Here is a 15,314-nt window from a genome sequence, read left to right as displayed (position 1 = left end):
TAATCTCATTTGCTAAGACAGCAAAAGTGTAGCCCATACCATGTTGAGTTTTAAGTACTTCTATGATTAGGATTGGGGGCTGTATTTAATAATATCAGAGTAGGAATATCAAATGTTCTCTGCCTGGGGGAGGCTGTTTCTGGTTCATATGCAAATTAAAAAGTGGTTTTGCTGCTTAATTCATCCTATCAAAACAGCAAAAAGGGATTCAGCACCACGGTCTGTAACTCAGAATGTTCAGATGAGAAAATAATGTGGAAAAATGGTAATAAAAATAAGTACAACTTAAAAGATTTTATTTATTTATTTTTGTGAGTGAGCGAGAGCGAGAGCGAGATAGTGAGTGTGCACCAGCAGGCAGGAGGGGCAGAGGGAGAAGCAGACTCTGCTGATCAGGGACTCCCTGCCCCCCACCCTCTCCCCCCCAACAGGACCCAGAGATCATGACCTGAGCTGAAAGCAGATGCCCAACTGATTTACTGCAGTAACACTTCTTTTTTTTTTTTTTTTTTTGCAGTAACACTTCTAAGAGTTTATTATGTGCCAAACACTGTATTAAGTAACTGGAAACACATTGGACATAAGTTCTTGACTGTATGTTTTCCAAGGCCCTGTTCCTTCCAATTCATTATTTAGCCCCCCAAAGCAGAGAAACTGGCACTCACACAGCCCCAGGGCAGTTCTTCTTGAGGTAACAAGTTAGGTTGAAAAGTATCATTTTGCAGAGTGAACTGGGAAGAGGGTGGGACAGTCCTTAGCAGTGTTGAAAATGGAAATGTTAAACAAATTTGGGGGCAGTTCTGGTACAGAACAGTCTTTACAATGAATGAACAAAGATAGTTTGGGCTGACCCTCAAATAGACTTAATCATTCTGGTGATACCAGAACCCACTGAATAGACTTTCTCATATACACACACATATATGCAAACCTATATATGTACATACATGATCCATAATACCCATATACATATATAATAGAAAACTATACACTGTCATCCCAATAAGTCATCCTTAGCTCATTCTCCCCTCTGGCTTCTAAATGTCATCAGCAACCCACATAAAAAATGTCTGAGGTGGGTGAACCCCACCCCAACAAGCTTTCATTGGCTATCTGCTCTGTGCTAGATACTGAGGCAACAGAGATGAAGGGCTCTCTCCTTCTAACTGAAGAGACAGCCTCTTAAATAGATCATTTCAATTTATTCTTCTAAGCAATAGAAGATCCTGGGGGATCATGGACGTACCTACTAAGCCTCTTCATGCCTTTCATTCAGTGAATTCTACATTACAAAAGCACCGCACTGGGGCTGCTCCGATATGGTCCGTCCAGCCGGTGTGAGACATGAAATTGTTGGACTGAAGCTTTTGCAGAAATGACATCTGGGTAACTGCCCTCAGCAGCATTTCACAGGCGAGATTGTTCCTGCTGCTGTATGTCACCCTTGAGTCCTCTGACCCCGTGATCATTCATAAAACAATGTTACTTTGCTTTTCATCATTTAATAAGTCATGCAAATTGCCTTAAACTGCTATAAAGTGCAGTATGATGCTCCCAAACATTAAAAAAAGAAGTTCCTGATTTGGCCAAGGATTTCTTCCCCCCACAACTCTTTCTTGACAGAATAAAATAGAAACTCATCCCGACTACAAGCAAAGAGAGTTGGCTTTGTTGAATTGTTAGTTTTTAATGCTGCAAGGGAATGAGTTAAGGATGTGTTGCCAAGAAATAAAACAGCAGAACATCACAATTAGAGGTGTGAATTTCAGGCATGAAATGTAATTGTTTTACCAATTTTCACAGGGTTTACCACCTGGCATTCACCAAAGCTATTTTGAAACTGTCCCTCATCATCCATAGGTTGTAAAACAATCAGCAAGCAGTTGCATTTTGTTAGTATATGGTCCACAAATACTTATTGAATAGGGGATGCCAAATGCAGGATCAAGAATTAGAATAAGTTAGGTATCACACCGTTTCTATTACACAGCTCTTATTTCAGGAGGCATCTTGGAAATATCCCAGTTATCCTGAAAGTGGATTTTATATTAACTTGGTTCCATTTATGCGTAAATACAAAGTCTTCTATGATTCAAAAGTTCCCTATTCCAATGGATACAGTTTAGGTATGGTGTTTTGTTGTGCTGATTACTCTGAAATTTGTGAAACGAGCAATCCTGTATAATAAGTACCATCTCTGGTGCAGTAATCAATTCTCTGTTTAATGTAACAAGCCCTTTCTGGAATGAAAATGCCTGAGGAAAGAGATGTTTTGGAGAGGAATCTGTTGTGCTGACTGCCTGCCAAGCTCACAGTCTGCTGTGGACAGAAGCAGCTCTTGGGGGCAGGGGGAAGGGGTCATCCTGTGCCTAGGCGGAATTTGGATTCTGAGGTCCTGACCATAACTCACTGGACAAGGGGTAGGTGTCTGAATTGAGGCAGAGAGAGATCTGAGTTGTGGTAGCCTGTTGTAAGAGCTATTCCCTACTTGGGTGTCGGTGATTATTTTTGACAGTGATAAACCGAACTGTAAAGTTCTCCACTGGGGAGTTTGAATATGAGATGTAGAGTTAGTGGCTGTCCGTGGAGGCAGAGAACACAAAGAGGACATCATGAGACATGTTGACAGGCTTCATGAAACAGGAGAAGCCATGAGCATTAGGAACCCTGAATAAGTAGAAGTTATGTATAAGCAAAAATCTTGAAAAAGCCAAAAAGCAGGACACTGTGTCACTTACAACAGTAGGAGCAGAAGTGGATTAGGAGAGTGTTGAATTACTTGATGGCAGAGCAGTGGTGACCATGGAAGTGGCTGCTGAGGGAATGACAGAAAAACTTGGTTGCTAGGGCTCTGTTGAATCTTGAATGATCTTCCAGGCTTTTAGCAACGTTCTTATCTAGGTGAGGTCTGGTTCTACTGCTGAAGTTCCTATTTCCCTTATTTCTATTTGTAGATAAGGTAATCAGAATGAACTAAAGGGACCTAGCTACCATAGGAGAAAGGCTGTTTGAGTAATAGTTGATGGTGATTCTTAGTTTTATTGTATTGTACAAAGTGGATATTACTTTTCTCATCCTCCTTACCTCATTTTGGAAAAATCTTCCATACTTCTTTTTTTATAATAAATTTATTTTTATTGGTGTTCAATTTGCCAACATACAGAATAACACCCAGTGCTCATCCCGTCAAGTGCCCCCCTCAGTGCCCGTCACCCATTCACCCCCACACCCCGCCCTCCTCCCCTTCCACCACCCCTAGTTCATTTCCCAGAGTTAGGAGTCTTTATGTTCTGTCTCCCTTTCTGATGTTTCCCACACATTTCTTCTCCCTTCCCTTATATTCCCTTTCACTATTATTTATATTCCCCAAATGAATGAGACCATATAATGTTTGTCCTCCAACTGACTTACTTCACTCAGCATAATACCCTCCAGTTCTATCCACATTAAGCAAATGGTGGGTATTTGTCATTTCTAATGGCTGAGTAATATTCCATTGTATACATAAACCACATCTTCTTCATCATTCATCTTTCGATGGACACCGAGGCTCCTTCCACAGTTTGGCTATTGTGGACATTGCTGCTAGAAACATCGGGGTGCAGGTGTCCTGGCGTTTCTTTGCATCTGTATCTTTGGGGTAAATCCCCAGCAGTGCAATTGCTAGGTCGTAGGGCAGGTAAAAATCTTCCATACTTCTAAATAATCTACTAAAATGGTTAAAAATAACAACAACAATAAGACAAGTATCAATTTTTAGTGGAGGCTGACACAGATGATTGCTTATGTCTGGCCACTGAATACTGTTTATGGGTGGCCAACAGCAAGCCAGGTGCTTTATATACTTTATTTCTAATCCCACAAGAACCTTTAAAGGCAGTATTGCAATATTACATTTTGAGAAAGGTGAGGCTTGGAGAAACCTAGTGAATAATCTGAGTGTACTCTACTATTAGGAACTGTGGAGATCTTTACTCAAGTCTGCCTGGCCCAGAGTGAGTGCTCTTCTCATTGCACTTCACTGCCTGGCTGAGGACAGTCTCTCTACATGATTTTGCAGCCCCACAACATTCATACTCCAAAGAAAATGGATGGATAGGACAGAGAGAAAAATAGACACTCCATGGGCTACTGAGATCAGCTTCAAGTTAGGAGCAGGCAGGCAGCAGGGCCTGCCATCCCTGATAGATTACTGCCACTCCATCTTGTGCAGACGTAGTTATCCTGAACAGGCTGCATTTATTAACTCGCACAACTCGGTCAGGTGTTTTATTACTGGTATCAATTTAATTTATATGTAAAAACACAATCAGTTTCCTTTGCCTTGTGAAAAATCTGACGGAAAAAAAGTGACAGATGGCAGGTAGAATGTTCCCCAATTGTGGTGTGGATCATGGAAAATTGGACAGTTGGTCTATATTGGTATTTCTGACAGAAATCGTGGGGAAGAGGGAGCTACACGCTGAAGGCTCATTCGTCCTGTTCTTCAAAATAGGCTGTCTCAGGTGGAATGAAGTGGTGGAGACTGATGGACGATGAAATATACTGGCTTGTTAGTCAGGTTTTGACAAGGCTCCAGGTGACAGAGGATGCGCTTGGATGGGTCTGTTGAATTGGTTGAAGCTCCTAAGTTCCAATTAAAGGTCATAAGTCTTTCTCTCTTCTGGTCAGAGGGTGCTAGAATTTGGTAATACGGGGCTAGTCCTAATGATAATACAGTGTTGAGCAGGGGAGGAAGACTAAGGTGTGGAGTAGTCTCACAACCAGGATCAATACATTGTTGCTGTCCTTAGGACTGGCAGTTGGGTAACTGAATGAAGGGAAAAGAATACTATGACTGATCATGATTCTCCATGAGGAACTGATCTTAAGAAAATGCAGTGGTCCAGATTTCAATTAAAGATGTGTATTCTCAAGCCTTTTGCACCCCAAACCAACAATTTGGGGTAGAGACTTTATACTTATTGTGGGCATTGAGGCATAAAGAACTAAGCAGTCTTTGCCCTAGAGGAATTCACAGTCTAGTAGGGTTGATAGACAATTAAGCATGTGAGTCTAATCAAGTATGATAAGCACTATAATAGAACTACTGAAGAGCTTTCCCTTGGGGTGTCCCCAGCAGGCTGGAGTCCCCGATGAAACCCTTGCTGTTCCTCACCATTCTATCCTGTCTTTGTCTCCTACATGTCTGCTGGCTAGCTTGCCAGACCTCTGCAAGAAGCTTCTATTCGCCTGCCTCCTATTCCAGCTAAATGCTCTAATGAGCCTGTGTTATCTCTAATATTCCTACTAAGGCACTAGGTTCCTCTGAATTAGATAATTAAAGTTTATCAGAATTAAAGGCAAAGTGTTAAATATCTCTGATATTGAAAGGATGGGATTGGAAATCTCTCTTCTTAACCCTTTGTTCCATGGATTTGGGAGGTATACAAAATCGGCAGATTTTTTATGTTGTTTTTTTGTGAAAGCTTTTCTCTTTGAGTTGGGTTTGGACTGTGACCTTGCCGAGCTCCTATGTATTATGTGTGTTTGTTAGTGCAATTAATGATTTCTTCTATCTTCTGCTTGCCTTTTGGTAAGTTGTTTCAGGACTCCTAAATGCAGGGGAAGAATAGGTTCTTTTAGTGGTCTCCAAACACTGGAGACCTAAAGGAGTGAGATGATAGTTTCTTTAAAGTGTTCACCCAAGTGATAATGTGGTTGAAGGCCTGAGGTAGAATAGATTGATTTGAAATTGGGAGAATAGGCCATCAGAATTACTCCTCCTACTTCTAATTTTGCCTGTACAAGTCCACTCATGGGCACTGAGAAAGTGGAAGAAAGATGAGAGAAAGTGGGTGAGTCTTTGAATTTCCCTGAGATTTGAATGGATGCATGTTATTTTATAAATACCATGGATTGAGCATTCTGGCTGGGACTAGAAAATAGAGCTTGCAGACTATTTCCTTAAGAAAAAGTAGGAAAAAGAAAGAAAGAAAGCCTTTTAGCTGCTTAGTCTATAAAATGGACTAATCCCCAGCAGACCTTCCTGTCAGTGCTATCAGAACAGAGCTGTAGCATATAAGAGTCAGTAAGAACAAGGGAAAATATTAGAGTTTTCCCAACTGGCCCATTTCCCCCCGCCTTAGTTTTTAAAATAGAAATACCATATGGTTCCATATGATAGGACATCTTTAGTGTAGTGTTATATATAGTCTCTTTTTTGATACAATTGAATTTTTGTTTGTTTGCACTTTCATGCCAAAATAAATATGAGGCCAGAGCGCTAATGCCAGCAGACAGAGGATTTAACAGGAGAAAGTTAAAAGCATGAGTTCAAATAATAGCAGCTTATTAGCATTTATTTCTCAATATTAAAATATACATATATTTTTCTTTAAGGACAAGGTCAGCTACATAATAATTTCCTGGGGCTCAAGTGCAAAATAGAAATGTGAGGCTCTAGCAGGGTGGAGTGGTCAATTTCCTCTTGCCGTGGGTTCCCTGTCCTAATCTTCCAAGGCAAAGAGCAACCTGCAGCAATTTGCACCCTCTGTGTAGAGATGTGCCTCATGCTGGGATTGGGGGTAGATGAGAGGCCCCCATTGAATTGCCCACTGTTATCCTGTGGCAGGGATGGACACTGCCTTGCCCTATCCTCAGATCATCCCCTACTTGTGTCCACTGCTCACCGCCCCCCCGCCCCCCCGCCTGCTCCCAGGCCCTTTGAGGAAACTAGAGGGAGGAGATAGAAGAACAGGGCCTTGAGACCTCTTGTTTTTTGCCTTGAGTGGAGTCTGCTGGCAGCCAGCTGGGGAGGGAAATTGGGGAAGATGGCTAGGGTGCTGAATTGGCAATGAGAGGACATGACAGAGGAGGCTGAGAATCCAGTGGGGAGATGAGGAGGTTGCAAGAAGTAAGATCAATTGTGAGCTGAAGCTCCAAGTCCCTCCCCTCCCTCATGCATCCCATCAGACCTCACTTACAGAGCAAGAATTCAAAGACAAGATTATTAATTTCAAGATGATGACTATAGAGCATCAAACCGCAAGTGCAGGGACTCTTCTGGGCACAGATCCCTGCATAGCTGCACAGGTTGCAAGCTCATGAAGCTGGCTCTCTTTAAGGACCAGCTATCCTCAGTGTTGATGGTGGGTCAGGCAGGATAGGTTTTTTAGTGAAGAGAAGGGAAACTAATGAAACAGTTGCTAGGCTTGGGAAGCCAAACATGGTTAGAGCTCTGGCTCCAGCACTCCCTGGTATCTGACCTGTGGCAAGTCATTTCCTTTCTCCCAGGTACAATTAATCTGCATCTCTAAAATGGGGAAATCAAGGCAGAGAACTTAAATGTGTCTGTGTGTACATGTTCAGGGTCATGCAGCTGAACAGCGGCAGAAGGGACTTACGCTTACCCTATATAACTCCAAAACTCATACTCTTGGCTGACAAGATTTTGTCTTCTGAGGTAACTGCGCCAGTGGTTTTCAAGCCTTTAGTGTGTGGAAACTTTGATTAAACGAGCGAACTCTATAAATCTGCCATGAAGAAAAGCACATGAAAGCCATTTTGCATAAAATTTCAGAGGGCCCCTGAAGTTCCTCTAGGGACCAGGTTGAGAGCCCTGAAGATGTGAAAACTCCTCACATACTCAGGCTTTCCATCGGGATTTAGCTAGTTTGTGCTGGCTGCACTGCAGAACGCTGCATTCTTGTTCCTCTCTTATTAATTTCATGGGCTGTTTCAGCCAAAGTATTCCTTTCTGGCTCATAGTTTTATCACATTTCCATTGTGCTTGTCCTCAATGGGGGAGGTCTTCTTCCCATCTTCCAGCCACTCTGTTAGGAAAAAGCCATCCTTTTTGAAGAAAAACAAGAGCATCCTTTTGAAATGAATCCTTTTAAAGGACATCTTTTGTAACATTAAGCTTCATTCTCTTCTGGTCCAGAGAGCCACAGACACACCCGTCCAGGCAGTGTTGGGACGTTCAGTGCATGTTGTTCCCAACTGCGGGCACCGCTGCAGGCAGCACAGGCCGATAGATGGCGTCAGTAGCCCGGAGATGAAGTCCGGAGGCAGAGGCCTGTGTACTTTTGGCTGAGGCATGTATTATTTATGAGGGGAAATTAACTCTGAAATCTTCTTAGTTCGCCCCCAGCAATATACACAGTAAACATGATTTTCTCAGCACAAGGTAACAAATAGTCTTTCTAACAAATTAGATGAATTCTAATGTCTGCTTTTTGGTGCTTTGGAGTTATGTGTATTTTGGTTTTTTTTTTTATTTTTTTATTTTTTTTATTTTTTTATTTTTATTTATTTATGATAGTCACACACACACACAGAGAGAGAGAGAGAGAGAGAGAGGCAGAGACATAGGCAGAGGGAGAAGCAGGCTCCATGCACCGGGAGCCCGACGTGGGATTCGATCCCGGGTCTCCAGGATCGCGCCCTGGGCCAAAGGCAGGCACCAAACCGCTGCGCCACCCAGGGATCCCTGTATTTTGGTTTTTATATTATTAATATTCAAAATGCCTCTGCTTCATGGAGAAGAATGTCCAAGTGGTCCTGTGAGGTCATGGTGGGGAGGGGGGTTGAGGAATGCAAATACTGATGAAAGGCAAAAGGCTTAGTCTGGAAATTTTTTTTTTAATTTTTTTATTTATTTATGATAGTTACAGAGAGAGAGAGAGGGAGGCAGAGACACAGGCAGAGGGAGAAGCAGGCTCCATGCACCGGGAGCCCGATGTGGGATTCGATCCCGGGTCTCCGGGATCATGCCCTGGGCCAAAGGCAGGCGCCAAACCGCTGCGCCACCCAGGGATCCCTGGAAATTTTGTATTATTGCTTAAAAAGGTAATTCTCTGCTCTCTCTCCACAGTATATTGTGTATTAGCTTGCATGCAAGTGGTGGGGAAAAGTATTCTACTTTGGAGTAAGGCAGATCTGAAAATGAATTCTTTGCCACTTGGAGGTTGTGTGATGCTGAGGAAGTTACCTTTTTTTGAATCTTATTTCTTCATCTGTAAAACGGGTTTATGATACCTATTGGTAGAGAGTTGTTGCTTATACTCCAGGAGGTACATATAATGGGTGATACAAGGTGAACATTCAACAAATACTAGTTCCTTTCCTCTTTTTCACATGTTACTGACTGAAGATGTGGAGAATGGCCTATGTTTCTGGTGTCTGTAAGAGAATTTTCAAGGAAGAGTTTGTCTGAAATAAATGTGTCAAAATTACTTGAGAAAACACAGATGAATAGAGGAGTAAATGTGTTTTTATAAATTTATAAAATTTTATAAAATGGCAGGTGAGCACAGGTGACAGGTACCACATGAGTCATGGTGGCTCTGGACAGTGTATCCTGTGGACATAATGTCACAAATAAAACCAACAAATAGGAATGACTTCTGTTAGAATAACAGCTAAATTTTGCAGCACGGTGGAGCCATCACCTAGGATTGAGTCACATCTCAGCTCCACCCTACCCTGCTTGTGTGATGAGACTGCATATTGCATACAACCTCTCAACCTCAGTTCCTTTGAGTTCAATGTGGATAGTATCATTTACCTCTTCCATGAAAATAGGATTGTCTTAAGGGCCACATGAGCTAGTGTGTGGTAGCAGCTTAGGCCACTGTTTAGCACATAACAAGCAGGTTTTATGGCTGTTGATGTTGCAATTTATGTCAAGATGGTACAGTGGCCGGGCCAAAAGATTTGGAGCTAGAAAATCTAGAATCAGGTCCTCGTTCCATCACTTAATGAAATTGTGAATTTGGGTAAATCACTGACTTAGTTTTCTCTTTGCTCAAATGCTGATCAACATGGTAATAATCCCTGTACCAGCCACTTTGGAGGATATTACTGAGCACTGAATGTAGTTTACCATGGCTGTAACTCAGAGTTATGGGTGGAGAGGCTGAAAATCTTATTAGGAAATGCCATGTCAAAGGAAGCCTGAGGTGACTATCTAGAGAAGAGGAACAGCTGTGGAAGAAGATGCTTCTAATGAGCTACCAACAGGGTGGCCTCAGAAGGGAGAAAGCCTGCAGTTACTTCCTGTTTCTTTTACAAGGAGGATGCAAAGGAGGAACAGCAGATTTTAAAATGACCCAGGGAGCCCTGTGTACAGCTGAGGCCATGTCACAGACACTAAGCAAGCAGATGTGTGGGAGGAGGAATCTAGATGGTACCTTAAACTGAGGCTCTGGGAGAATGACCCAGGATGCTCCTATCTCAGCCTTCTGAGTGAAGTGATGGGCCACTATGGATGGAGATTCAGGCAGCGTGGGGAATTTTGGGGTCTCTGTGACACTACCAACTTGATTATTGTTGTTTATGATTTCTGAATTTAATTATATTTGTCTTAAAGTAAATTTGTGGTTAGAAGAGCTTTCTGACAGGTCAGATATTTCTAGGAAGGGTAGATGTGGCTACAGTGACAACAAAGGTCATATGTGAGGTAATTGATGTTATTAAGTATTGACTTAGCTGTGAAATATCAGTTCTTTGTAAACTGTAAAGTGGCATACAAATATTTGTTGTAAGCATAGCTGTAATTGCTATGTTTTCAATGGCAGCATGGTTAAGTGGGCAGAATATAATTTTGAAATCAAATGTCTTTGGGTCTGAATTTTGTCTCAGTCATGTACTGGAGGTGGGTGTAAGTTTGGGAAGAAATCAATTCTAGGTGATGAAGTAGAGTACAGGCAAGAAGGAAAAGAAGGTAATTGGAGAGAAGGGTACCAACTTTAGGTTCAGGCAAGTGTCAGCAGTGGGGAGATCAAAAAGGAAATAATGAAAGTTCTACAAGCAGTGGGAATCCAGGAACCAGGCAGTGTTCAGAGACCTGCACAGGAGTCTGTTAGGAGCACATCTCATCTGCTTCTGGGGCTCAGGGGCAACGGTCCAGCCTTAGGAGTACCTGGAAAGAGCAAGGAAGACTCGGAATTCTCTTTGTTTACTCAGGAAATATTCACTAAGCCCAGGTGTGTGCCAAGTACTGTTTTAGGTGTTGGGAATAAAGAAGTATAATGATAGCAAAGAGCCTAGCTTTGGTACCTGAGGGTGAGATCAAAAGCAAAACAAACCAAAACCAAAAGCCAACCCAACCTCCCGAAAAAAAAAATGAATTAAAAAAGAAGCAAAAGAAATGCACAGCAAAGATAGGTCAGATTCTTGAGAAAGAGACTGTGATAGAGATTTGACAATATCACTCCCTACACGGAAGGGAGTGAGAAAGCAGGATTGAGTCACTTAGCAGCTTTTGCGCCCTGCATTATTCAGTCATCCATGTGGGCAGGTGTGTGACCAGGGAGGGAGGAGGGAGGAGAACAGCCTTGGGTGAGGCAGCTCATTTCTTGGAAGGACTCCCTAGTGAGCTGTCAGCAGTCAAGGCTCCCAGCAACTGGGAAGATGAGTGCCGTGGTCTTGAAGGGATATCTGGGCGGCCCACCAGAGGCTCCACTGCAGGTCACTGCTGCAGTGACCTGAGTGTCCCTCAGAACCCACCTAGTTTGCATAATAAATTAACTGGTATTACAATATCTGGTTCTCTTTTTCCTGCAGATGCTTGTCCAAGATGCTGGTAGTCTCTTTCCTATAGAAAATACATTATATCCTGGAATGCCTGGATGGCTTAGCAGTTGAGCATCTGCCTTTGGTTCAGGTCATGATCCCAGGATCCTGGAATCAAGTCCCCACATCAGGCTTCCCACAGGGAGCCTGCTTCTCCCTCTGCCTATGTCTCTGCCTCTCTCTGTGTCTCTCATGAATAAATAAATAAAATCTTAAAAAAAAAAGAAAATACATTACATCCTATCCTTAGCAACAAACTCTCCTTACTATCCTATGCCTTCAATCACTGGCTTGCTTTTAGGTCCTGAACAAAAAGCAAGAGAATAGCTTTTGTGTGTAGCAGAGAATAGCATGTATCCAATGTGTGCAGCACACACTTGGCAATCAACAAAGCATTTTCAGTGATTGAAAGAAATGACAATAGGAAATGAATGAGTCATTCATTTGGTTATATCTCTAAATATTCAACTAAAATTATTGATAACAATAAGGAGATACAAGATTTACAACAAATCTGCAGAAATCGATTGCATTCCTGCTTATATTCTATTAATGTAGAGCTTGGGGATTGCTGAAAAAAAAATACTTTTCATAAAACTGGTCAATGCTTCCATCCCTCATGTTGCCTATTATTTCTATATTTATACTTAATGTTTTTTTTTTCTAAAACACGTTTTTTTTTTTCATAAAAAGAAATTATGTAGCCTCAATGGGAAAAACAAAGTTATGAATAAAAGGAGAGCTACGCCTTCTTCCTGACAGGTTATACCGAGTATTATAAAGGTGGTACTATCTCCTAGTTCATTTATATTTTATTTTTCTTAAATTTTAAAAATATTTTTAAAATTCAAGTATAATTAACATAGTGTTATATTATCAAGTGTGCAATATAGTGATTAAACAATTCAATACATTACTCCGTGCTCATCAAGATAAGCATACTCTTGATCCTCTTCACCTATTTTAAACATCTCCTCCCCCACCCCTGCAACCATCAGTCTGTTCTCTAGAGTTAAGAGTCTGTTTCTTAGTTTGTCTCTTTTTAATTTGTTTTGTTTTTTAAGTTCCACATATGAGTGAAATCATATGATGTTTGTCTTTGACTTATTTCTTTTAGCATTATAGCCTCTATATTCATTCATGTTGTTTTAAATGGCAAGATTTCATTATTTTTTTTATTGCTGAGTAGCATTCCATTTTGTGCGTGCATGTAGGTATCACTTGTTTATCCACTCATCTATTCGTGGACACTTGGATTACTTCTATATGTTCACTATTGTAAATAATGCTGCAATAAACATAGGCGTGGATGTATCTTTCCAAATTAGTGTTTTTCATTCTTTGGGTAAGTTCCCAGAAATGGAATTGCTAGATCATATGGAAATTGTTAATTTTTTGAAGAATCTCAATATTTTTTTTTCCCACAGTGGCTGTACTAGTTTGCATTCCCATGCAGGAGGGTTCCTTCTTCTCCACATCCTTGCCAACATTTGTTGTTTCTTGTGTTTTTAATTTTAGTCGTTAGGACAGATATAAGGTGATAGCTCATCATAGTTTTGATTTGCATTTCCCTGATGATGAGTGATGTTGAGCATCTTTTCAAGAGTGTGTTGGCCATCTGGAAATCTTCTTTGGAGAAATGTCTGCTCATGTCTTCTGCCCATTTTTTTTTTTTTAATTTTAAGTAAACTGCACCACATACGGGGCTCAAACTCATGACCTCAAGATTAAGAGTTGCATGCTATACTGATTGAGCCAGCTGGGCACCCTTCTGCCCATTTGTAATTGGATTATTTGTGATTTTGGTATCGAAATGTATACATTCTTTGTATATTTTGGATATTAACCCCTCATTGGGTATGTCATTTGCAAATATCTGCTCCTGTTTGGTGAATTGCCTTTTTGTTTTGTTGATGGTTTCCTTTGCTGTGCAAAAGGTTTTATTTTGATGTAGTGTAGTACCAATAGTTTGATTTTGCTTTTGTTTCCCTTGCCTCAGGAGACATATCTAGAAAAATGTTTCCATGGCCAAAGTCAAAGAAATTACTGCCAATATTTTCTTTGAGGAATTATACAGTTTCAGGTCTCACATTTAGGCCTTTAATCCATTTTGAGTTTATTTTTGTGTAAGAAACTATAATAAAGTTGTCCAGTTTTATTCTTTCTCATGTAGCTGTCCAGATTTCTCAACATCACTTATTGAAAATGCTCTTTTTCCCATTGGATATTTTAATCTCCTTTGTCATAGATCAATTGACCATATAATTGTAGGTTTATTTCTGAGTTTTCTATTCTGTTCTATTGATCTATGTGTCTATTTTTGTGCCAGTATCATACTATTTTGATTACTACAGTTTTGTGGTATATCTTGAAATCTGGGATTGTAATACTTCCTGTTGTTTTCTTCTTTTTCAATATTCTTGGCTAGTCAGAATCTTTTGTGGTTTCATACAAATTTTAGGATTATTTGTTCTCATTCTGTGAAAAATGTTTGTATTTTGGTAGAGATTGCCTTAAATCTGTAGATTGCTTTGGGTTATGTGGACATTTTAACAATATTCTTGCAGTTCATGAGTATGGAATATTTTTCTCTTTGTGTTGTCTTCAGTTTCTGTCATCACCTTTTTATAGTTTTTGGAGTACAGGTTATTCACCTCCTTAAGTTTGTTCCTAGGTATTTTGTTATTTTTGGTGCAATTGTAAATGGGATTGTTTTCTTAATTCCTCTTTCTGCTACTTCTTCTACTTCATTTTATTTATGGTGTAATTTATACTTTTGCAGAATATTCCAGATCTTAAGATTTTTTTAAATATAAATCTTTATGTAATGGTGGGTAAGAGTACTAAGAGCTTTTTCTTTAAAGGCAATGACAGTGTCATTGCTATATAAGATTTTAAGGCATTTTAGAAAGTGACTGTCAAAGCTACATGATACAGAATTGAAAATTTGATGAATTCAGAAAGAGATTTAAATTAGTTTAGTAGATGTTTAAAAATACTTTTTAAAGAAAGACTGAATACATTTAGGGCCTGAAGATTTAACCAAAGTGTTATAATAATGAGAAAAGAAATGATTATTGGATATACTAGTGGGTAGTTGGATGCCAATATATGAAATATATTAACTTGATTGCATTCCTTATCCTCTACACTAAGATAATTTTCAGAGGGATAAGAGAGTTAAATATTTCGAGCTTGGAAAAATCTGGGAGTGGAATAGTATATTTATGCCAGCTTTGGATGGAAGATATATTTTTGTAAGCCAAAATGTAGTAGAAGAAATATTGAAAAGAAACAAGAAGAAAGCTGGATAAATAAAAACTTACTAAATATATAGATAGCAGTAACTAACTTTTACATAGTGCTTAACAGTGAACACAATGTTTATGTACTTCCTCAGATCTTCTCCTAGGAACAGACAACAGATGTGGCCACTGTTTTAATGGGGAGAAACTGAAAATACAGAAGTAAATAAATAAACCACATAATTTCAGAGACTGCTGAGAGCTGTGAGGACAATGACAAATCCCTGGTGAGTGACTTATATATGAGGAGGGGCTGTTTTAGAGACAGAAGGGTCAGTGAGGAGGCGACATTTGAACTGAGACATGAATTACAAAACAGATTCAGGCTTGAACTGTGCCATGGATAACCTGCCCAGGAGCTACAATGATCCCTTCCCAGTTTCTGACATATTTTTTTGTTTGTTCCCAGGTGGTAGATAGCAGTGCCCTGTTGTGGGTCACAGTTTTAGA

At 40.3% G+C, this 15,314-nt stretch overlaps 1 long non-coding RNA gene across 1 annotated transcript in view; it reads left to right on the top strand.

Annotated features, from left to right (window-relative positions):
• The window catches only part of LOC144295483 (uncharacterized), a 112,344-nt gene that overhangs the window by 28,786 nt on the left and 68,244 nt on the right, over positions 1-15,314 (top strand). The window contains exon 2 of the long non-coding RNA XR_013362625.1: positions 14,960-15,091. This is a non-coding gene — a long non-coding RNA (uncharacterized LOC144295483). The remainder of the gene's footprint in view (positions 1-14,959; positions 15,092-15,314) is intronic.

This window comes from Canis aureus, chromosome 23 (genome assembly GCF_053574225.1).
Source record: "Canis aureus isolate CA01 chromosome 23, VMU_Caureus_v.1.0, whole genome shotgun sequence".
Lineage (NCBI taxonomy): Eukaryota > Metazoa > Chordata > Mammalia > Carnivora > Canidae > Canis > Canis aureus.
Note: the sequence above shows the minus strand (reverse complement) of the source record. Positions and strands in the feature narration are given on the sequence as shown.